This window comes from Mustela putorius, unplaced genomic scaffold (assembly GCF_011764305.1).
Source record: "Mustela putorius furo isolate JIRA1106 unplaced genomic scaffold, ASM1176430v1.1 tig00000129_pilon_pilon_pilon, whole genome shotgun sequence".
Classification (NCBI taxonomy): domain Eukaryota; kingdom Metazoa; phylum Chordata; class Mammalia; order Carnivora; family Mustelidae; genus Mustela; species Mustela putorius.
The window spans coordinates 17,677,911-17,702,239 of record NW_025421290.1 but is presented as its reverse complement, the minus strand read 5'-3'; the positions used below and the strand labels follow the sequence as shown (position 1 = coordinate 17,702,239).

The 24,329-nt window shown below is 42.8% G+C and overlaps 1 protein-coding gene and 1 long non-coding RNA gene across 2 annotated transcripts in view; both read left to right on the top strand.

The window, feature by feature from the left end:
• Nucleotides 1-14,157, top strand: part of LOC106005688 — a 28,458-nt gene extending 14,301 nt beyond the window's left edge. Inside the window, exons 2-4 of the long non-coding RNA XR_001179234.2 lie at nt 5,006-5,113; nt 5,402-5,559; nt 14,001-14,157. This is a non-coding gene — a long non-coding RNA (uncharacterized LOC106005688). The remainder of the gene's footprint in view (nt 1-5,005; nt 5,114-5,401; nt 5,560-14,000) is intronic.
• Nucleotides 14,158-17,535: 3,378 nt separating this feature from the next.
• The window catches only part of ESR2 (estrogen receptor 2), a 71,076-nt gene continuing 64,282 nt past the window's right edge, over nt 17,536-24,329 (top strand). Inside the window, exon 1 of the mRNA XM_004738912.3 lies at nt 17,536-17,988. The gene's annotated coding sequence lies outside the window, so the exon portion shown is untranslated. The remainder of the gene's footprint in view (nt 17,989-24,329) is intronic.

Here is a 24,329-nt window from a genome sequence, read left to right as displayed (position 1 = left end):
TTTAGCCAACATTCAATAAATATGTTCAAGTATTGAAATAAATTTGTGGAATGAATGAATGATCAAACCTGCACTGTGGTGAATTTGTTTGTTGCTGAATGAATGAATCCTCATTTTAAAAGCTATCTTAAATACACACATTTCCCCTTTAGGAAATTTTTGGGGGCACAAAATTTCATATCTTTCTTGCCAATCTGTATTCATTTTATTTCCTTTTCTTGCTTTATTGCATTGGCTAAATCTTTCAGCCCTGTGTTGATAAGAGTGATGAACACAGATGTGCCTGGGTGGCTCAGCCAGTGAAGTACCTGCCTTCAGCTCAGGTCATGATCCTGGGGTCTGGGGATCGAGTCCCTGCTCAGTGGAGAGTCTGCTTCTTCTTCTCCCTCTGCCTCACGAATGAGGTTAGCACCCTGATAAAAGAGGCTCTAGAGGGATCTATTGCCCCTTCCACCATGTGAGGACCCAGACAGGATTTCCCCGTCTCCACAACTGTAAGAAATAAATTTATGTTGTTACCTAGTGTGTGGTATTTTGTAATAGCAACTCAAATAAACTAAGACAATAATAATCCCTTAAAATTTTTTAAGCTGTTGCATTTATGATCAGCTGACTTCTGTTTCAAGTCTGGGATACTTGGGGCATCAAAGAAAATCCAGGCAACTAACCACCATATTGTTGCGTAGGTCCCTGGCTGGTCTGCTTTCTTCTCTCAACTTTCAGAGTCATCTTGCACTTGTTTTATATATAGTGCCAATGTTTTTAGTTGTACTGAAGTAGCAGGAAAAATAGGGAAGTAAACTCTATGTTGCCAAAGTACAAGTCCCCATCTTCAATTTTTGCTGAAAGTGTGTGGCTTATGTCTTGCTAAGGTATTGTGGCCAAATCATTTTGTTTGACAAGATAAAATATTCCTATTACTGTAAGATAATTTTTTTTCCATTTGATATACCTTAATTACATTCAGAGATGCTTGGTGAATACAACCTCTGAATACACGTAAATATTTTAAGTTTTGACTTAGAGCAGACTACTCCTATTATAGCCACAGATTTACCCCTATTTCATTTGTGAGCAGATATTTGTACATAAAAGTGTACTTGACAAAACATGGTAGTTTAATTCTTCAAAGGCAGTTTACAGGCAGATCTGTTTTGGGATAATTATAGATGTTTCAAACCTGTATTTGATTTCATGGACAAATGACTAGGCAGAAGAGAAACACTGCCAGCAGGGAGTATAAATCTACATTCAAATAACTTAATGATTAAATTATGCCTTCAACTCTTACTGACAAGAATATCAAATCTATTTCTCATAGTTAAATTGCTTGGCTCAGTAATCTAAAATAAATGGTCTGAGATTGTGAGTTTACATTTTAAAATCCTTTCTTTTTTTTTTTTTTTAAAGATTATTTATTTATTTATTTGACAGAGAGAGATGACAAGCAGGCAGAGAGGCAGGCAGAGAGAGGGGAGGAAGCAGGCTCCCTGCTGAGCAGAGAGCCCGATGTGGGGCTCGATCCCAGGACCCTGGGATCATGACCTGAGCCGAAGGCAGCGGCTTAACTCACTGAGCCACCCAGGCGCCCCTTAAAATCCTTTCAATTTAGTCAGAGGGAGTGGCCACATCTCTCTCTCTCTCTCTCTCTCACACACACACACACACACACACACACTCTTTTTTCTATGGAAAAAGTATGGCTATTCTGCCTAAGAAAAATTCCATGTTCTAATTTTGTTAATAAATTTCCCTGTGTTGTTCACAAAGCTTTAGAGCATAAACAATGAATTCCCCTGCACCAAGGATTAGTACCTGTTGCACAGCACAGGTGTGAGACCTCTTGATGTCGCCAATGTCAATCATTGACTGTAGCATTGTGCAATGGTGAGGTGAGGATGTAAAGCTAGGGAAGAAATGTAGGCTTTTAGAATGTGAAGCAAAATTGTTCTGGGATTCTACTGGGAATCACACATTAAGTTTTGAAATGTCAAGAGGCCCAGATATGAATTTAAGTTAAAGTTTTATAAAGTAATATTAAGTTCTCCTCTTAATGCATTTTCATACAGTTTTCTTTAGTATACCTTAACACCCCCTAAGCCTGTAGAGCTCCACAATTACTTAAAAATCACTCCCTAAGTCAATATCCTTTCTCTGTAATTTTTAGTATCCTCCAATCTCCTAAGCATAGCTGCAAGTTGAAATGATTTTGGAGAACTGTGAACAAAAATCTAATAAAAAAAAATGGCTTCATTTTGTATTAGGTAACTGACAGAGAATGACCAGGAACATGGATGTAGGAGTAGGTCAGACAGATTGAATTGTTAAGTATTTTGAACGCACTGTAAATGAGATTTTGAAATCAATATGCCATTTTTCTTGCATCTAATAAGAACTTTTAAGGAGAAAGGCAAGATGGAAAGATGTAATACTGCTTTGGTTTAGCTACTAAAGCAAATGGAAGCTCTGGGGCACCTGGGGACTCAGTGAGTTAAGCTTCTGCCTTCAGCTCAGGTCATGATCTCAGTGTCCCGGGATCGAGCCCCACGTCAGGCTCCCTGTTCGGCAGGGAGACTGCTGCCCCCTCCCCCTCTGCCTACCTCTCTGTGTCTACTTGTGATCTCTCTCTCTGTCAAATAAATAAATAAAATCTTTTTTTAAAAAAGAAAGCAAATGGAAGTTCTGTATGTAAGTTTCCCAGGATCTCTTGAAAAAGGCAAACTACACTCCTATATAACCTTGTCTTTAGAAACCGTGTTTATAATTGCATACGAAATAATTGTACGTTATATACTATTGCAATAGACATGGTGCTGATTTGCATCTTCAAACACCTTCCTCACTTTTTATTGTTTTAGGGTTTCAGTGGGTTTTTCTATAACAGCGCTTTGTGTTTTTAACGTTTATTCTTTTAGGGACACCTGGGTAGTTCAGAGGGTTAAGGCTCCAACTCTCGATTTCCACTTGGGTCATGATCTCAGGGTCCTGGGACTGAGCCCTGCTGCGGGATTGTGCTCAGTGCAGAGTCTGCTTGAGATTCTTTCTCTCCCCCTCTTCCTCTGCACCCCCCCCCCACTGCTCTCACACAACGTGCACACATGTACTCTCAAATAAATAAAATATTCAAAAACAGTTTATTTTTTTAGTAATTTCTATACCCAACATGTGGTTCAAACTCATAACCCCACGTTCATGAGTCTGCTCTTCCAACTGAGCCAGCCAGGTGTCCCCCATAACGGGTCTTGGCTCGGCACAAACCTACCAAGGTTTCTCCATCCTTTATTACACTGCATTTAAATACAGGAATCCAAAGCAGCCCTGAGTCAATCTCAAGGAGCTGGTATCCTAAGTGTAGCAGGTGCATTTGGTTCCTTACCTAACAGCCATTTCCCTCTTTCTTTCTTTCTTTTTTTTTTTTTTTCTGTTAGAACCCCATGTGTGTTTGGGTTCCACTTTTTCTTTGCTGTCCTTTGCTTGGAGAAGAGAGAAATCCTGGTAGGTTGAAACTAGGTAAGACCCTTTCCCTTAGCCAGTGATTGGTCTAGAGGTATGATTATCAACCAGTTTGGCCAAGGAGACATGAGAAATATGCTGGAGGAACTTCTGGAAAGGTTTTCCTTGCTTTCAGAAAAGACCCAGGGATGAGGTAATCCTCTTTTCTTCTGCACATTGTGGCTGAATGTGACACTTGAATGACTCTAGTTGTCTAGACTCTAGAAGGAGATGGGTCACACCAAGGACCGCAGAAGCTGGAAAGGACAGACTTAATGACAATATTGAGCTTCTGAATTTGGAATGCAGTTTGGTGCTGCCCTACACCCAGACTTGTTGATGAGGTGTTACATGTCCTTCTGTGTAGGCCCCTTGAGTCAAGATTCTTTATTACTTATAACCAAAAAGGTCTTGTTAAAATCATATTATGTCAAGGATCCTTGGCTGTGGAATGCCTTCCACTTAGATAACATACTCCTTTAAGCAGTGATGTGTATTAATTCATTTTTGCATTCTGGAGGGAATGTAGAAATGCCATATTATTCTTTTACCCATTGTGGTAAAGAAAAAAGAATTTGGCAATAATAGCTACCATTTACTGAATATCTACTGCATATGAGGCACTGTGCCAAATGCTTTAGGTCTATTATCTCATTTAATTCTCACAAAATGCCTGGGTATTATTGCCACCATTTTTTGTTTTTGTTTTTACAAGTAAGGAGACTGAAGCTCAGGAATTTTAAGCCACTTGTGCAATATGAAATACTAGTAAGAGGTAGAAAGGAATTGAACAGAAGTCTCTTTTTTTTCCTTTTGATAAAACTTATGCTCCTGATTTGTCTGATTCCCTTTTATCAGGCATTATGTACTAGTGATTAAGGATGATAAAAAAAAATAATGTCAAAATTGCTTTGTAGCTTTGGAAAATTATCAGGACTTTCTACTCAGGAGAAAAAAAGTGACTGTGGAAGGACTATTGAAAGTAGGCTTCTAAGGGTGCAGTTGCTCTCATTTCCAAGTGGCGAGAAGGAGAGGGGATAGAGATGGAGTCAGAGGGTGGTGGTTAAGGAGTCCAGGTAGCCTGCTCGGGCTGCATCCCTAAATGTGTCCACAGTGCATGGGCTATCGGGCTGGAGAACTGGGATTTGGTAGAACCGTGCTGTTCCTGCTGGCGAGCTTTCTAAGGATAGAAAGTGAGAACGGGATGCCTGGCTCACTCAGTCAGGGGAGCATGTGACTCTTGATCTTGTGGCTGTTGGTTTGAGCCTCACGAAACTTACAAAAAATAAAACCCATAAAAAAAAAAAGTGAGAGGGGAGGATCAAGTAGAGGGAGGCATCTAAATTGAATTTTCTCCTCCAAGTAAAGGGAGTTACAGGTTGGTGGGGGCGGGGTATAGTATAGGCCCCAGGGATGATCTAGCCAAGATTTCCATTCAGAATTCTTTCTAAGAGAGAAATAGACGCTCTCAGCCCATGAATTCCATGAAATAACCTGATTAATTCTCTCATAGGTGTCTTTCAGGATGGCAGTGTCAAGCACCCGAGAGCCATTCGAATTTCTGTTCAAGCTCTGAAACAAATGCTGGACCATGATATACGAGAAATAGCTGAACATCCATGTACGTTTCTTCATGTTGCCCGTTTCCATCTCTGTCTCCACAAAATACACTGGGAATGGGGGTAGACTTGCAGATTCTAGCAATAGTACCAAAGGCCAGCCCTCTGGCCTTTCTGAAGTCTCAGAAAGCAGCTGGAAGTAAATGAAACTGGTCAGAGAGAGAAGTGGTCCACAACCCCAGTGTCTTCCCCAGGTAGAGGTCGGATGTAGCTTGTTTCTAGAAGATGGAGTTCTTCCTGAGCCTGAGAGTTCCAGTGCCCTTCCTGACTCTCTGTCTTGTGGATTTCAGGCTTACTTAGCCAGCCCACACCATCACATAAGCCCATTCCTTGCAACCAAATCTCTCTTTGGTTCCGATTCTCCGCTTGAATGCTGGTTGACACACAGTGATGAAGAGAAATGAGAAGCTAGAAAAGAAAAAAATATTTTATGCCTGAATAAATAAAGGTAAGAATGACAGAATATTTCTCATCAAAATACACAATTGAGAAGCTAGGTGTACAACATCCTTAAAGGAACAACAACAAAGAATTGCCAATGTAAAAATTACAAATATTACAAGTACAAATACCTTCTGGAAATGAAGGTAAAACAAGTATGTTCCAGATGTACAAAAGCTAAAAGAATGAATCACCAGCAGATCTGCAGTGTAAAAAAATAGAAATAGTTTTTAAAAATAGACTTTTAATTTTTAGAGTAGTTTTAACTTCACAGGAAAATTGCACAGGAAGTAGAGTTACGTTATACCTCCTCCATGGCCCCAGTTTCTCCTGTAATTGACATTTTGCGTCAGTGTAATACGCTCATTATTATAAACCTATACTGACAGATTTTATATGAATGTCTGTAGTTAGGGTTTACCCTTTGTGTTGTACTGTTCTATGGATTTTGACAAATGCACATTCATCTATCCCCGATTACAGTGTTACACAGAATGGTTTCGCTGCCCTAAAAATGCTCTGTGCTCCCCCTCTTCTCCCTGAACTCCTGGCAACCACTGATCTTTATACCACCTCCATAGTTTCACCTTTTCCAGAATGTTGTATGGTTGTAAGCTAATAGTATGTAGATTTTTCAGACTGGTTTCTTTCACTTAGAAATACACATTTAAGGTTCTTCCATATCTTTTTTGTGGCTAAATAGCTCATTTCTTTGTGTTTTATTTTTAAATGGTAATTTAAAGAAGGATTTTATTTTTAAGTACTCTCTACACCCAACACAGGGCTGGAACTCAGAACCCTGAGATCAGGAGTCACATGCTCTATCTACTGAGCCAGTCCGGCGTCCCTCATTTCTTTGAAATGTAAGTTTTTCAGGCAGAAGGAAAATGATACCAGATGGAAATCTGTATCTTTGCTGGAAACACCAGAAATACTAACTACATGGGTAAAAAGACATGATTTCTCAATTCAAATCTCTTCTAAAGATAACGGGCCTTTTAAACAAACAAAAAAACACAGTATGGTGTTTATAACATGAAGTTGAAAAATCCCAAAGAACACAGAAGAAAAGGAAAAAACTCCCAAAGAACTCATGGGGCAAAGAGAAAACAAACTGCAACTCATTTCAGGATGAGAGCATTACCTTGATATCAAAACCAGATGAAGATGTGCCAAGAAAAGAAAATCACAGATCAATTGCCAAGAAAAGTGTAGCAAATCAAATCTAATGGTATGGAGGGGCACCTGGCTGGCACAGCTGGCCAAAGCACCCAGCTCGGAGTTTTGGCTCAAGTTAGAATCTCAAGGTTGTGAGATCGCCCCATGTAATTTTAATTTTTCCATTTTAATGCCGTAAACTACTCTTTGCAGTAAATATGTGGAGCTCCTCATGTGACAGAAGAGGCATCTGCGAAGACCGTACTTTACTCAGCAAGTTGCAAAAAGACTGGCTGTCTTCCTAGCCCGCCTCAGTCCTCAGTGCTGGAGGATGCCTGAAATGCCACCCTTAGAACCTTATTTTAAGGTCTCAGTCCTTCTCTGTCTCAGTGTCCTGCATTTCAGGAGATCTGATTTGGGGAAAGGTGCAGAGAAGGCCTGCATCTCCAGTGGAACAGGGCGGAAGAACCACAAAGCACGGGGAAGCTGAGAGAGAGACACGGGGAGACGGAAGGAGAGGAGAGGAGATGAGATGGTGATGTGGAGAGGCGGACGGAGACCAGCGGGGAAGGGAGGTAGGAGGGAAATGAAGAGAGGGGGAAGAGATGAGGGGAGGGGGGAGGGAGATGAGGAAATGGAGGCTGCAGCTGGGAGAGGCAATGAGAAGGAGAAAAATGTCTAACTGCTCCTTCTGCCATTTTGCCTAGGGCTGCTGGAAGGAAGGGGAACATTTTATTTCATCTTATTTTGTTTTAAATTTTTATTTAAGTTCTACTTAGTTAACATACAGCACAGTATTGTTGCAGGAGTAGAATTCAGTGATTTGTCACTACATACAACACCCAGTGGTCATCATGAGTCCCCTCCTTAGAACTCGTCACCCATTTAGCCCAACACCCCCCCACCTCCCTCCATTGGTCCTCAGTTTGTTCTCTATCATTGAGTCTATTGTAGTTGTTTTCATCTTATTTTATTTTTCCTTCCCTTCTCCTATGTTCATCTGTTTTGTTGTTTAGATTCCTCAGATGAATGAAATCATAGGCTATTTGTCTTTCTCTGGCCGACTTACCTCACTTAGCATAATACCCTCTAGGTCCATCCATGTTGTTGCAAATGGCAAGATTTTATTTTTTTTATGGCTATGTAATATTCCATTATATATGTGTGTGTATATGTATATGTATATCTATATCTATCTCACATCTTGTTTTTTTAAAGATTTTGTTTATTTATTTGAGAGAGAGAAAGCCAGTGAGCACAAAGGCAGGAGGAAGGCAGGTGCTTAACCCACTGAGCCACCCAGGCACCCCTACACCATATCTTCTTTTTTTTTTAAAGGGAGGGGAGTATTTTTTTTCAAGATTTTATTTATTTATTTGACAGAGAGAGTGATCAGAGGCAGGCAGAGAGAGAGAGGGGGAAGCAGGCTCCCTGCTGAGCAGAGAGCCCAATGCGGGACTCGATCCCAGGAGCCTGGGATCATGACCTGAGTCGAAGGCAGCAGCTTAACCCACTGAGCCACCCAGGCGCCCCCCCCTACACCGTATCTTCTTGATCCATTCATCACTTAGTGGACATTCGGGCTCTCTCCATAGTTTGCCTATTGTTGATAACGCTGCTATAAATATCAGGGTGCATGTAGCCCTTTGAATCTGTATTTTTGTATCCTTTGAGTAAATAGTAGTGCAATTGCTGAATTTTATGGTTGTTCTATTTGTAAGTTTTTGAAGAAAGTCCATGTTCTTTTCCAGAGTGGCTGCACCAGGTTGCATTCCCACCAGCAGTGCAAGAGGGTTGAGAAGGGGCATATTTTAGAAGTCAGGTTTGACAGTGAGAGGAAATGAGGGTTTGGTTGAACAGCTCAGAGGAGAGACCCTGTGTATGCCCATGCTTGAAAACATGGGCTCAAGTCCATCTGTCTCATTTTTGAGCTATTTGACCTTGGCAAGCCATTAACCTATGTGAGTCTCGGTCTTCTCATCTGTAAAATTGAGCAGCATACTCAGACCTAGCTTATAGGATTATTGCAAGGACTAGTGAGATGCCATTCAGTATTTGCTAGTGTGCCTAGGATACTGTAAGTAAATTACAGTTATTGGATAATTTACTCTTTTCTGCAGACCAAGAACAAGTAATCTGAATAGATTCCATAAATTGTCTTTAACCTAGACTCAGCCAAGCCTATTTCTGTTCTTACACTGAGGCATTCCAACCCTAGAAAATAGGTCTTTGAAGGAAGAAAGTTACTGAAAAGGGGTCTGGCTGTAGTCTAGTTGAGACTTCCTGCAATCTTGCCCCACATGGCCATTGGGATGATCCTTTATTTTATTATTTTTAAAAAAGATTTTTAAATTTATTTTAGAGAGAGACATAGAGAGCCTGTGAAAGTGAGGGGAGGGGAAGAGGGAGAGAATCCTCAAGCAGACTCCCTGCTGAGCATATTTCAAGACCCATGAGATCATGACCTGAGCTGAAACCAAGATGCAGAAACTCAACCGACTGAGCCACCCAGGAGCCCCTGGAATGATCCTTTAAAATGTGAATCTACTTTTTACTTTCCTGTTAAAGTCTTTGAATGGCTTGTTGCCTACAGGATAAAGTGAAAGCTCTTTATCTTGGCATAGAAGGTCCTCATTGACCTGGTCTCTAAAGAGCTTTCTTGCTTCCACCTCTTCTTCCCATCCAGTCAGAATATATGCCTCTTCCCATGCTCGCGAGCACACTGTGCATGCTTCTATCCATGGTTATTATATGTGTATGTGAATGTCTTCCCAAGTAACTGAACACAGGACTTGCTTTGCTAATTTCCATTGTTTATTTTTGATTAGGAAATACCTTCACATAGTTTGCAATTAAAAATATATAAAAGGAATATAACAAAAATTCTCTTACCTCTATTTTCCAGATAATCTTTTCTTTCTGTAAGGAAACCAATTAGTGTTAGTAGTATTTTTTGTGTATGTTTCTGGAAATATTTTCTGTGAGTTTGTGTGTATGTATTCTTTCTCCTTTCTTTTGAACAAATGATATATATTTTTTAAAGATTTTATGTATTTATTTGACAGAGAGAGAGAGATCACAAGCAGACAGAGGCAGGCGGGGTGGGGGTGGGGGGGAAAGCAGGCTCCCCGCTGTGCAGAGAGCCCGATGCAGGGCTGTATCCCAGGACCCTGAGATCACACCTGAGCTGAAGGCAGAGGCTTAACCCACTGAGCCACCCAGGTGCCCCACAAATGATAAAATTTTTATATTTTATTTTATTTTATTTTTTCCAAGGATGTATTTATTTATTTCAGAGTGAGAGAGAGAGAGAGAGCAGGGGGAGGAGCAGAGGGAGAGGGAGAAAGGGGATGCTTGAGCAGACTCCCCGCTGAGTGTGGAGCAGGACATGGGGCTCAATCCCAGGACCCGGAGGTCATGACCTGAGCCGAAATCAAGAGTCAGATGCTTAATCCACCTAGTCACCCAGGTGCCTCGAAACAAATGACATATTCATAACCGTCCTGTTCTGTGGTTTTTTCCCTTTATATATCTTGACAATCTTTCATATCATGAGTTTTCTCATTCTTTGCCTTTGTGTGGTGTCATTCACAGCTTTATACCTCAATATCTGAAACATAGTTAAGTAAATGATAAATACCGAATGAATGAAATATTGAGTGAATGAAAACAAAAGGACATTTTTGTGCTGCTCTTGGAAATCCGCTGCTTAAGTTACTATATATGGTTTCAACACATGTTATATATATCACATATGATAAATTATACACAGCCTTCTGATTCAACAAGTAGAAATCTTACTTGTCTTACTCTTTACCATCCATTAGAGGGAGACATGACCCTGTTGTGTAAAGCTAATGCTCAGATCCTCTAATTCGAAAATATGATCCAACTCCATAGCTGGTGGTCCTTTGTAGAATTTGAGCCCTTAAAAAAATCTATCTAGGACTGGAGGTGCTAGGGATGATGAAGGATGTTAACTGCAGGAGGAGAAAATGTCTGGACCAGTAGTAAGGACCTCGTAGTAAGTACCTAGACCAGTAGTAAGGACACAGGTGAACTTGGCCCAGTTACTAACAAGACATTACTTTTGCTAGGTGGTGTGCTAGCAAACCATTCTTAAAAAAAAAATAAAGAAGAAGTTCTTCTGCGTATAGTACTTGTGGATTCCCTAAAGAAAAAGACAATACAGTATTCAGAGTGAGCCATGAATCAAAACCCAGAGAAGAGCTGAGAAGTATTCACGTCTATCACTGACCTGCGTGCTCTCTGAAGGAAACAGCACCCTTAGGCTCCTCTCTGGCCAAGTGAAATCCACAGTGTAGCCGCGATTGGTTTAACAATTGAATCGCAAATTCCTCGAGTATTTAACTCTCCAGAGTAGTTAGCCCTCCTGAGCCAGTGGGAACAGATTTTGGCACAGTGCTGAGCTTGCTGGGTCTCAGTTATCTTTCCTATAAGATAGGGATGACAAATCACCCGTTACACAGATTCCATTATCTAGTGGACATCTAAGAAGTTTGAACATTTTAAAGCAATGTTTTCCCAATTTTCCCTCATCATAAAATCACCTGGTTGGGGAAAATGTGCATTTCCAGGACCTGTCCCAGGGCTCCTGGTTCAGAGCCTGCTAGATCGGGGAGGAGGGGGTCTGGGAATCCATATTCTAAACAAGTGACTCAGGTGACTCATGATCCAGGGATGTGGAAAAACTCTGCTTTAAATCAGGCTTACATTGGGTTATATGTCTGTGGGTCTAACTCACTTCACCATTGGACCTGCCTGAAGAGATATATGCCGAGTTCTGCAACCAGCTCCTGCCAGAGCGTTTAATTCTTGTGTCCACCACCCCAGGAGCCCAAACCTCTCTAAGCACCACACCCGCTCTTCGCTGCCTCCTCTGCCAAGTCTTCCCCACACCTGTGAAGCCCTTTGTTCCAAGGACAGGTGGATTTTTTTAAAGGCCATCCTGTGTGGAGAACCTACCAGCTGTCAGACAGGTTACAGCTCATCATCATCACATCTTGTGCAGGACATTCTTGTGTTCTTGTTTTTACCGAAGATCAAAGAGGCCAGAAAAGCTTTTCATTCAAGGGGGTACATCTGCTAAGCGGTGGGGCTCGATCGGCCCGTGTGTTCTCCGTCTCCTCTGTAGAACTCCTGTGCCCTGAGCAACTTCCAGCAGCCAGGAAGAATGAGGGACGTCAAGAGAAAGACACAACACTGAACCTGGGCACCTGCAGAATTCAGAGACCGCCCCTCCCACCCCCAACCTGGGAGATCAGCACCTCCCATATCTGAAACTCAGTGAGCTCAGGAAACAAGCTCTGGGGATTAATTTCTCTCTAAGAGGAACCAAATTTTTCTCTAAGAGGATTCTGTGAGGAATCCTTTGAATGTCCACAGAACTCCCCATCTCCACCATTCACTTGTCTCTGATCCTTTGTAACATGCACTGCAGATCATTTCTTGGGCATTGGTCTCCTCCCCTCTGCTAGACTATAAAGCCTCCAGGAGGTCAGCAGTGTAAAGAGAATGGGTGTTGCTGTGACACAGATCTGGTAGGAACCCTCTGCTCTTATTTGTTGTGTGATAGCGGGCAAATTACTTAAATTTCTGAGCCTCAGTCTCCTCATTGGCTATATGGGAACATAAATAGGGCCTCCCTTGTAAGACAGTTTTGAGGATTACATGAAATAGTACAGATAAAGTGTTTACAAGCTATTGCTGAATGAATGTTATCTCCTCCTCATCTGAGAGCAAATACCTTCAGGTTCTCCTGGGTCTGCTGCATAAGCACTTCCGGCAAGACTCTTCAGCCTTAAGAAGGTATTCTCACAAAGAGATAAATGCAGGAGGGCAAGAAGCAGTCCCAAAGAAGAGGGTTTTATGAAAGAATAAACGTAACGCTGAGTGTCAGGATAATTTTAAAGTAAAAATAATCAAAGAAGTTGTAATGAGGGGCACCTGGGTGGCTCAGTCAGTTAAGTGTCTGACCTTGATTTTGGATCAGGTCGTGATCTCAGGGTCATGAGATCGAGCTCTGAGTCAGGCTCACACTGAGTGGGGCACCTGCTTAGGAATCTCTTCTTCTCCCTCTGCCTGCCCCCTGACTCACATGCACATTCTCTTTCTAAAAGAAAAGAAGAAAAGAAAAGAAAAAGTTGTCAATGATTATCCCCCTTCAATGGTATTTAAGATTGAGATAAAGTGGGAAGGGCAGAGAGCAGGAGTGGGGTCAGGTGACAAAGCCCACGGACCCTCAGGGACCTCCTCCTCCCTCAAACCCCACCCAGGGACAGCAACGCAGGAAATGAATTTCCCTCAGGGAGGCAGGTTTGGATCTACAGAACAAGTCAGAGGACTAGTGTTCCTGTAAGTGTAAATCTACCAAACTCAATGAAGTTTCCTTACATGCAAAAATGGGGATAAAATTACTGTCACAGAGCTGGTGTGAAATCAAAGCATGACATGGCCATGTGTGTGCTCTGTTCATTGTAAAAGCCAATGTCACCTTAGGATAGCAGCTCTCTTGGTAAGTTGTGGCTGGTGGATGGAAGAGTACAGAAGGTGGGAGCAGGCTGAGGAAGCTTCTGGCCTGAACGGGGGCAGAACAGATTAGTGAGCAAATGGCCTGAATAGACAGAAAAAAAAAATTGTAGAGATGTTAAAAGAAGTGAAAAAGGGGGAGAGTGTAGGGACCCTAGCACACTGGACAACGTCGGTCACCCCTCAGAAGCTATATAAACTGCTTGGAGAAGTTTATTTCCTGGCTGTAATTCTCAGGGAAAAGGGAGATTGAATCATGGAGAAGACCGTTCCTCTCTCTGGTTAGACTCATCAGATAGAGCAATGACATATGTGAACACTCTGTACACAAAGGATGGGGTCTACATTTTTATAAAAGCCATTAAAGCGATGTGCACTTGACAAAATGAGACATTTCTAGTAACTTTCCATGATATGAACAAAGAACTTGAAAATGTCAAATACATTTACGAGAAGTGGAAAAAACTTCAATTTTTTAAAATTCTAAACTCTATGGAAGCAGATGTTCTTATTAGAATCTGTGGCCACTTGAGTCATTTCTGTCTATATACTCCCCCCCCTTTTTTTGACCTCCTATTTGGGATTATTACACTGTCTGACCTGTTATTAATATTATTTTATTCTGTGCCAGAAGAGGTAGAGAAGCTGCATTTCCAGAATTGCACTGGAGTCATTTGCGAAATTGCATATTACAATTTGCCATGGTTTCTAACAGTTCTTTAACATTTTCTTTCTCAACAGGGTGTTCACATTCCTGCCAGTGACCTCCAGAGGCGAATTTCTTTGCTAGAGCTCACAAGAGAATTGCTTCAATCACAGCTGGGGCTCAGGATAGGAACATAGATTCTTCTGTTGTTTGATTTCAAATGGATCCAAATTAAAAACAAATTATGCAAAAGATTTGTGCAGAATTTAAGTACCTTCAAGGAGCAGTTAGATAGGACAAAAACTTATTTGACCTGTATGTTTGCAAATGTCAAAGACCAAGATGGAGACAGATGGGTGTAAGTTATAAGGAGCTGATTATACATGCTAGCTGCCCATGTGGTTCATTTCATCAGCAGGTCAGAGTAACCTTGTCCTGTGGTCTGGGCACTTACCTACCAGGTTAGGGCTACCTTGCTGCTTCTGTCCTTGGCAGCCTTACCAACAGTTCCAGTCAAACCCATGTCAGTAAAGAATAAAGTTATATAAATGTGCACACAGATCATCATGGCTAGACAAGAACTTGACAAGACTTCCTTCAGCAATAGCCAGGCTCTACAAGACAAATATGACTCAGTTTACACAAGGAAGATCAAACTCACAGTTATAACAGAGGAGAAAGCAAAGGATTCACAGGTAGGTAGAAAACTTTGCTATATGCCCATAGATGACCTTGCAAAAGAAATGTCGTCTCTCTAAGGCTCTGTTTCCCTATCTGAAAAGCAGGGACAGCCAAAGGCAAGTCATGAGAATTAAATAAAATAAAACTGAGCCAAACCTGGGCAAGCCTGCCCCCCTGTGGTGCCGGGGTTGGAAAGGTACATAAATGTTATGTTCATTTTTATTTCCACAAAAGACATGATCCTAAAAAGCTCTGTCTACCCAAATCCAATTTTCAAATATCAAATTTTATTTTAGAAACCCTGATTCACGAGCAGCTGAAATAACCTGACATAAAGCATTAGGAATCCCACCTTTCCAATTCATCACCTACAAATGAAGGTGTCACTACTGTGCAACAAGTTTTCCCCTTCTCTCTCAGTAGTTCCTTAAATTTAAGGTTACATCTCCCAAATCCTCTTAAAACAGACCAATTTATAACCACCCATCATGAAGAAACAGCCTGATCCTTTATCCTCCGGAGCAGGTCAGAGCATCCCAGGACTTAAATCCTCCCAGTTCATCCCAGGCTCAGAGAAGAAAGTGCGACAATCCAAAGTCATCACCCTGCAGCGCTCCGCGATTTGTAGGACTCCTCCCCTCCACATCAGCTTTTGCTTTCTTCAAGCTTTTGGTTGTTTTGCCTTCAACAAGCTTTTGGTTGTTTTGCCTCTTAATGGGATCTTTCCTATAGAACATCTCTCCGCTTTCCCTCTGTTCTTTCCAAGTTGAAGCCTGTGGCAGGTGTTTGTTGAATGTCTGGGTTGAACAAGGTGCGTACCGCCGGTATGATGCTCCAGCTCGGGGACTCCAGAGATATCAGACACGAACTGTAGCATTACCACGCAGGCAGCCTGGTCGCCGGGAAAGCGCTGTGGGGAAGGCAGTGTGTGCATTCCTCGGGGCTATCGCTGTCTTCACTTAAGCTCTTGGCTTTGGGCTGGGTAAGACTTCACTGGACAGAGAATGGGCAGGATGAAAAGATGAGGAAGGTGCCTCCAGATGGAGAGGGTTTCTCTCCTCCGACAGCAAAACTGTACCTGCCCTGTGCCAACCTCCTTTGTTTTCTTTCCTAGGTGACATTTAGCTCATCTCATAAACTCATCTCATTAGTGTAATGGCAAATGCTAGTAGATTAGTAGTACTCATCATATATAACATGATTGAATTTTAACAATCCAATGCTTTAACCCCAAAGGATGACTTGCATGGTGAGGACTTCGGTCCCTGTTATAGAATATTTTGGGAAGAGGAAAGCCTTTCAGTGTCTTACTCTGTAGGGGCTTCCTTAGAGAGGTCAAGAGTGAGGTGGAAAAGAGAAGGGGATCTTCTAACAGAGGCATGGTCCTTAAACCTAGATTTCAGGTTGCTTTTCAGTGTAGACATTGATATTAACTGTCTCAGAGTCCCTTCTTAGTTTTGGAATAAACTCCCTACTCACTGCATTAAACCAGGCAAAGCTTCCATCCCTAAGGTACCATTATCTTTCTCAATCCACAGGGTGAGTCAGAAGGAAATGCACTCACTCCCATTCATTCTCTGCTTTTATTCCCGGCAATGAGGTTTCCTTATGTAACCACTTCTGTGGATGTTTGAGGGTCTTTAAAAAGAGAACATGCTGCTGCCATGAGTGGAACACCTTCTGAAGGAAGCATCACAGCAAACAGAGAACTCTAGTTCTGGGGCGAGCAGACGTTTATCTGTCAGGTGGCTGGAGGCTTTGAGGCAGGGCTTGTTTGTGGGAGATCTAGTGTCCTGACATTCAAGACATCTTCATTTCTGATTGACTGCAGTCATGCGCATGGAAGAGAACAGAGTTTTGGGCTCTCACCTGGGTTCTAGTCTTTCTCAGCCGAGGACTGGCCATGTTCTCAACTGTTTATAAAGAGGGCAGCTCTCCATATGTGGAGCCTGCCTTCACTACCTGTGAACCTCACTCTTAGAAACCCGGAGCATGTTAGAGTTGGTCTAGGCCATTTTTGGCTAAAGCCCAGCACCTGAGGCTGGCATTGTAAGTCTTCCTTCAAATGCCCTTCTGGTCTTCTTTTATCAGAGATCTGGAGTCACAGCCGGATCAAGAACCACATCCCTTCTGCCGTGTGTATGGATAGTGTGGTGATTAGTTAGACACAAATGTGGCCCTGGGGACCCAGAATGGCCTATGGGACATCTGCAACTTGCCTTTGGATTTTTGCCACCAGTGGCTGCCCTCAAGCCGGGTGCTTCAGTAATGACTATGAGGTCGGTACTCCTCACTGTGGGCCGCTGCAGGGTGGGTGAGGAGAACTTGGGGACCCCGCAGACTGGGGAACTGAAGCTGCCACCAGGGGACGCTCGCGTGCAGAGAGCTCGACGGAGGCGCTGCGGAGGGAAGAGGGGCGCAGCCGCCACGGAGGCAGATCCCCGCCCCCCCCCCCAGGTGTTGCTTTGCAGTAGGTGAGTTTGAGGAGGTTCCTGGGATCTTTGCCCTCACGAGAAAGGCCTTCTGCGCCAGCCGCGGAAAGCCCGCAGCCACCACCTCCCGCCTCGGCCGCGTGGCTTGCCCGCCCCCCCGCCAAGTGCCACGAACCTGCGCTTGCAACCCGGGACTGGGAAAACCCCAAACCTCTCTAGTTGCATCACTGGAGTCTTAGATTTCTGTACTTCAGTGACACTGAAGCATCCAGCCCCTGTCAGATCCACGTGGGTCAGCGTCCAGGGAGGTGATGCCTCCAGTATGGCCCCCAGTCGGGCAGCATCAATTTCAGCTTCACCCCGACCCTGGTTTGAAGCACATTCTCAGGCCCCGCCCCACACTTCCTACAGTGCGGACGGCGGGAGGGGCTCCCCCTGAGGGCGCCTGCGGAGCGCCTCTTCCCGGGGGGGGGGGGGCTTCCCCCTTCGCGCAGGTGAGCGTGGCTGGCAAGGCAGGGGAGTGCGCGTCCTCCCGAGATTTCCGCGCAGCGGGCTTGGTGGTCACGTGGGCCCTTGGACGCCTGCCCTCCTCCCCCGGCCAGCCAGCCCCCTGTCTTTAAAAGGAGGGGGAGGCTCCTCGTTAAGTCGTCTGTGATCTTCGCCGCGTCTCTGCCTCCCAGACCTGTTGAATCCCAGTTCGCGCCCCTGCGGCTCGGTAGCCGGCAGCGCCGAAGCTGCGAGAAGCGCCCGTGGAAACTTGCAGCGGGTGGAGAGGAGGCGGCGGGAGAGCCGGGCCGGGGAGGGACCACCCGGGCTTCCAGTGCTGCGGTGTAGGCTGGCCTTCGGGGGCTGCGCGAGGTGCGCTCGCTCTCCGCGCCGGGTGGCCGCCAGCCCGGGGCCCGGACCTACCCCTCCGGGAGGAGCACGGGTCGGCGTTTTAGAGACCGCCGGGCTGGTGTTCACCTGCTAGGTGAGTGCACCTCGGCCCCAGATGGGGTTTGTCTGCTTTTCTGTGTGAAATCCTGGGGTGGGAAACCAGTCATATTGAGAACAATAAAAGATCCCTGCCCCTCCCCCCCACCCTAAACCACTTTTCTTGAAAACTACAGGAAACAGAAATGTCATGCTCTAAGTATTTTCATTCCAGACGCTGGCAGGTTAATTTAGTTAGTCAGTTTGTGCCTCTACGCTCCGGATTGATGTGTGTCCTTTTGAAAGAAAAAAAAAAACCAACTGGATGTTTTTCAGTGGATTTCCCGACAGAGGATGAGATGGTGACAGTGGGAAAGTTGAGCAAGGACTTCATGCTTGAGTTGTGCGGGGCTGGGAAGGTGTGCGTGGGTCAAGCAGGTGACCAGTGTTTTGAATGCACTAACTGGCATTCCTCAGTGATAACAAAAACAGTTGTCTCTGTCCTGGGCAAACGGAGCTAGATTAAGATCTAGTCGTTTCATTTGCTGATGAGGAACCTAGCTGCTGCTTTCCTACCCCTTTACGTTGCCATTCGTGCCTAATTCAAATTGAAAGCATAAACTTAAGGGAATATTATTTTTGGAAAAAATAAAACTTTGGGTTCCAGTGGTTTTTTTTTTTTTTTTTTTTTTTTTTTTTTAGTTTAGGAAAACCGGTTACTGGTTTATGAAACAACGTTGTGCTTTGGTGTGGCATGCAACACTTTGGAGAAAAGATTTTGTCTTATTTTGTTAGATTTTCAGTGTTTACATGGGCATTCCATTGGGATTTTTACTTTTAAGTTTCTGAACGCACAGTGGATATTGTCCTTTGTGGGGAAAGATGTTTGTTACTTAAGTGAACATGTGAAAAGAAAGGTTTGTGCTGTGAGTATTGTAAATAGAAATGTGCTGTGACTATAACACTTCGACTTCTTTTTTCTGCAGAGAAATCTATATTTCTGCATATATCCAGGAAGAGGGAAAATGTAAGGGTCTGTTCATCAATAGGTGTTAAACCATAATCTTAGGATCCATTTTACATTCAATCTTTTTTTTTTTTTTCCCAGCTGTATTACTGAAACATTCTTATGTTTTCAAAAGCAGCCAGTCTCGTGTAACACTTGAGACTTGAAAGTCTCTGAAGTCAATTTTTAAAAAAGATTTTATTTATTTGAGAGAGAGAATGTGAGAGAGGGAACACAAGCAGGGGGAGTGGGAGAGGGAGAAGCAGACTTCCTCCTGAGCGTGGGCTCGATCCCAGGACCCTGGGACCATGACCTGAGCCAAAGGCAGACGCTTAATGACTGAGCCACCCTGGAGCCCCAGAAATCAATTAGAAACACATTTGGAATCCATTTTGTAGTGGTTCTGAGGGACTCAAATTAATCTAATGGCCTTTTATATTCCTCAATTTATTAATAATCTGAAAGAGGTAAAGTTTAGTAGTAAATTAACCCTTAAAATATAATTAACATTTAGTAGATATTAATATGTCCATTTGTAAGAGGTAAACACTGCAGTTTTCTATAAATACATATTCAGGTAATCATGCAAACTACATCTTGTGATAATTTTAGTTCATGTTTTGAGGCATTTTATATAATACTTACAAATATGTAATAATTATATAAAATACTGAAGGCTGAGCTTGACTTGTTTGCTGGTAACTTTCTTAGTAATTACATATAGAACACTTGAGAACTGCATATTTGAGTATAATCTCAATTCAGTGCCGAGCACATGGATTTAGACATAATAACCTTTTTAAAAAGGTAGGCTCCTGGCAGTATAATTTACATACAGTAAAACCTAGGCTCTTTAGAAGTACCCTTGATGAATTCTGACAGTCGCAACATTTATATAATCACTTATGCACTCAAGACCTAGAACTGTGCCCTCAGTCCCCAAAGTCCTCTTTGTGCTTTTGTAGTCAACCCTCTCCACCCATTCCAACCCCTGGAAATCATTGATCTGTTTGCTGATTTTACCATTCTACTCTTCAGTGTGTTTTTACCAAGAAATAATTATCTTCCTTTGCTTTTCACAAGAGTATCTCTGTCCTCTGGTATTTTAGTTTTAATCCTATATGCTTTGGAATAAATTGAGGCAAAGAGAAGCTATTTTGCAAATGGGACTAAGTGTTAAATTCCCAGTGTGCTAATAGATTTCACTCTTAGCATATTCAGACTCCACTGTGGGATAAGCCGTTGGTTATGGTCTGTAATGTTAATTATCCCAAACGGAACAAAGGGTTATTTAAAAAAAACATTGGTTGGGATGCCTGTGTGGCTCAGTGGGTTATGCCTCTGCCTTTGGCTCAGGTCATGATTTCAGGGTCCTGGGATCCAGCCACATCAGGCTCTCTGCTCAGCAGGGAGCCTGCTTCCTGCCACCCTCTGCCTGCCTCTCTGCCAACTTGTGATCTCTATCAAATACATAAATAAAATCTTAAAAATAAATAAATAAAAAACATTGGTTACTTATGTAACATTAATAGAATGTATTACATTTTTTAATACTCTGGGCATTTACAAAATACTTTGATTATACTAGAGATTAAGAAAGTTACCTGAAATTACATATCATTGAATAGTGAGGAGCAGAAGAGTGATTGAAAATGGCAATCTGGAGACGTTGAAAAGCCAATATAGAGTGATGGTGACTTAAGTTAAAATACTCAGAGTTGAGGTCTGTGTGCGATTATCTATTGACATCAAGTTTTTTCATTTCTGTGCTCATGCTTTGAAATCTAGATTGTCTTGCAGGACATAGATCCAAAATCTTTTGCAAACTAATATTTTTTACTGCTTAATACATTATTCAATTCAGTTGGCAGTTGGGAGCCTCTTCCTGCTAAGTACTCCTACTGAACGTCCGTCAGATGATGTCCTTTTCCTTTCTCCTTTGTGCTATGAAAACGAGGGCCTGTATTTGATATACGCAGCTTACTTACGAGAACTCCAGTGGCAGGCAGGTGCTAGGAGAGGCAGAGTGAGGTGCTGAGGAAGTTCCGGCAGGCTGGGGGGTCGGCGTTCCTAGCTGAAGCCTTTACAGCTCTTCATCATTAAGGATTTTTAGTGGGGAATCTGTACAGGTGCTCTTGACCGGCCAGGAGAGTGAGGGGCCGTGGAAAGACAAATTACTGGATTTGTAGATATTTCCTCACAGCAATATTTTCGTGGTAAGTGTTCATGTTCACCTGTCAAACCTGGGACCGGAAGAGAAGAGGAGTGCATTCAGCTTAACTAATGCCTTAGTCCAGTTTTCCTGAACCTCTTCATGCACAACCCTCCCCACCCTGGCCCAAATGGATATGTGAAAATGGTTCCATTTCCTAAGAGCGGTCCGAATTGGGAAGGGATGGAGACTTGCTAAAGAGAGCAGACTGGTGGGCTCTCTCTCCAGCACTGCCTTAGTGTGTGTGTTGGTTCTGTGGCTGAGCCTCTGGCCTCTTTCCCGTCCAGCTGCTAAGTTCTATTTCCTGTCCAGCTTGATAAGGTCCAGTGGGCTTCAAGGGAAATTAGGTTTTTCTCACGTTGGAAGATACTTGTCCATGTAAGTCAGTTATTAATGATCGGTTCTGTGGTGATTTTTGGAGCATTTTTTTTCTTTCTAATGAAAAGTTGATCAAGAGCTCTGTTTGGCTGTAGAAAATTTAAGGTCGGCGATTGGTAGACTGCCATTGACACACATCAAGGATGTTTGACACTTAAATATTTTTTTTTCTTTTCTATGAAATTCCTTGTGTTCTGCATGGCAAGTGTGCATTTATGACTTCTGTGGGGGCACACAAATGGGGATGTTTGAATGCTTGGGGAGGTGTGATGGACATACTCAAGGGCACAGCACAAGGAGAATGGGGCATTCTGGGCTTCATAAGGTTCAGATAGGCTCCCAGCGCCCAGCTGTTCGGACCAGCATCATGAATTGTCAAACAGAAGTACAGTGAGGAGGCAATAATCTTCAGGGTGGTCATGAGGGCATTTTAACTCTTCTAGAAGTTCTGCCCAACACTGCAGGTGTATCCAGTGACCTGCTAATGGACAGACTTCATCTTTCTGGATGAGTATTAATACCTCACAGATGCTTTCACATACATCATTTCACTTTATCCTCCGAATACTGTGAGAACATGCAGCCCATATTAGGTCCCCATTTCTACTGAAGAAGCCGTGGAACCTCGGGGAGTTGACGTGATTTGTGTGAGACCTCCTGGCTTTCAGGCAGAGTGGGGACTAGAACCTTGTGTACTGCTCTGTCCACTGGACACAGAATATATGTAATAGCAGACCTGGTGGTGACTGCCTTCGTCTTGTTTATCCAGATTTGACTGGTACTTTGATAAAATCTTCTATTCTTCCTGAGTGTTTTTCTAGCATTTCTAGGGCCTGCCTTTTTCTTCTCCCGAAGAATTGCTGTTCATATTTGGGATTTTAAGAACTTTTTTTTCTGTTTAAATTCCAGAATGTGTTACCAGTATGATAGAACATGATGTATAATCCCATGTGTACAGAGAGCTTTCCTGCTGAACACCGATGTGACCCGCAAGGGCTCACCACCAGCATATGTGTGTCTGTATGTGTATGTGCGTGTGCTCATGCTGGAGGAGTGGGCCAGAGAAGTCTCTGGACAGAGGACAAGGGCTGTTCATCATGAAAGATATGGGCCAACTATCTTAGGCTATGATGACTAGTTAAGGAAAATTGACATGCAAAGAAGTGTTTAATTCTTAGAATCAGGATGTCTGGGTACGTGTTCTTTTGTTGACCAGGTGAAGTTCCATGCCTGCCAGGCCCAATAATTAATCTGGTTAGAGACTATTTTTCCCTCTGATTCCAGATATTGTGCTCACCGAATCAGGGCTTGTTCAAAGGACTGTGTTGGGAAAATCTTGTCCTGCAGTGTTGAAGAAATATCTCCCTGGTTTAGATCGGACTACTCACATAACCAGCCCACGTTGCTTAGTCACTTTCTTAGACCCCCCGGGTGAAGACTTTTGCTACTTGCTTGTCTACAGGGTCTCCTGCCATGATTTAAGTTCCTCACCCCTTGTTGTATCTTTGCTTCAAAAGAAAAAAACCCTTTGCATTGGCTAGCAAGTTACTAATGATCCAGTGTTCCACTGACAAATTGTTGCCACCTGAATCTGGATACATCTGAAAGATCCTCAACCAAAAGGGAACACAGGCTTTTTTTTTTTTTTTTTTTAAAGATTTTATTTATTTATTTGAGAGAGAGACAGTGAGAGAGAGCATGTGTGAGGAGAAGGTCAGAGAGCGAAACAAACTCCCCATGGAGCTGGGAGCCCGATGTGGGACTCGATCCTGGGACTCCGGGATCATGACCTGAGCCAAAGGCAGTTGTCCAACCAACTGAGCCACCCAGGCGTCCCGGGAACACAGGCTTTTAATTAACTATCCAGCCACCAATTCTCGATCCTGAATTATTATTGTGCTAGGGCTGTGTGGAAATTCTAGAGAAATTGATTGGTGTATGTATGTGAAATTGATTTTTCTAAGCGAAGTCACCGTGGCACCTGATTGATTGCCTGGACGAATCCTGGATTTGCCATTCAGTGGTGTGTGTTGGACAGGTCATTTCAGCATTTCTGAGCTGAGAATGCACATTTCAGTTACAGGTGAAAATGAGTAATAGGATTGATTCTCTGCTCCTGAGAGAGATGTCATCTTCATTTTAAATTGTGTGTTCACTTTCTACCTGGATAATAGGATGTGTTATTTCAAGTTCATGAATTTCCGCGCTGCTATTCGTCACTTTGTATCAAGAAACTTTCTGTTTTTAAGAGGCCTACTGAAAGTAAAAGATAGCAGTGGCTTTCTGATAGATTGGTGTGCTGAATTACTTATGTAAAAATGCTACTTATGTTTCTCTGGGGCAATGTAAAGTTGAGATAATATGAAATTGAGTAAAAACTTGACAGACCAAAATGTTCAGAGAATTTTTTTGTTTAAATCCTTCAACTGTTTTTATTATTGAATATTAACCTGAAGTCTTGTTCAAATGGTTACTCTTCAGTTCACTGTTTTCCTGCTTTGTAATTTCCTGAATGTAATGTGTATACTCCTCACAGTGACCATACTTCTAGATATACTTCTATTTATTAAACTGGGTAGGCCATCTTGTCTTCTTGTACTTTTTGTATTTCTTGAACTTAAAAAAAAAAATGTATTACCTCCAGGTTACATTTTGCTATACATAGATACAATCCATTAAGCATGTTACCTTGAGTATCTTCCTCTGAATTGTTACACTGTGTACTGTTTCAGTTGTGTTGTTAACCTACTTGAAATGTCTTTTGATTAAATATCTGGCCACACAAGATATGCTCAGATTGTAT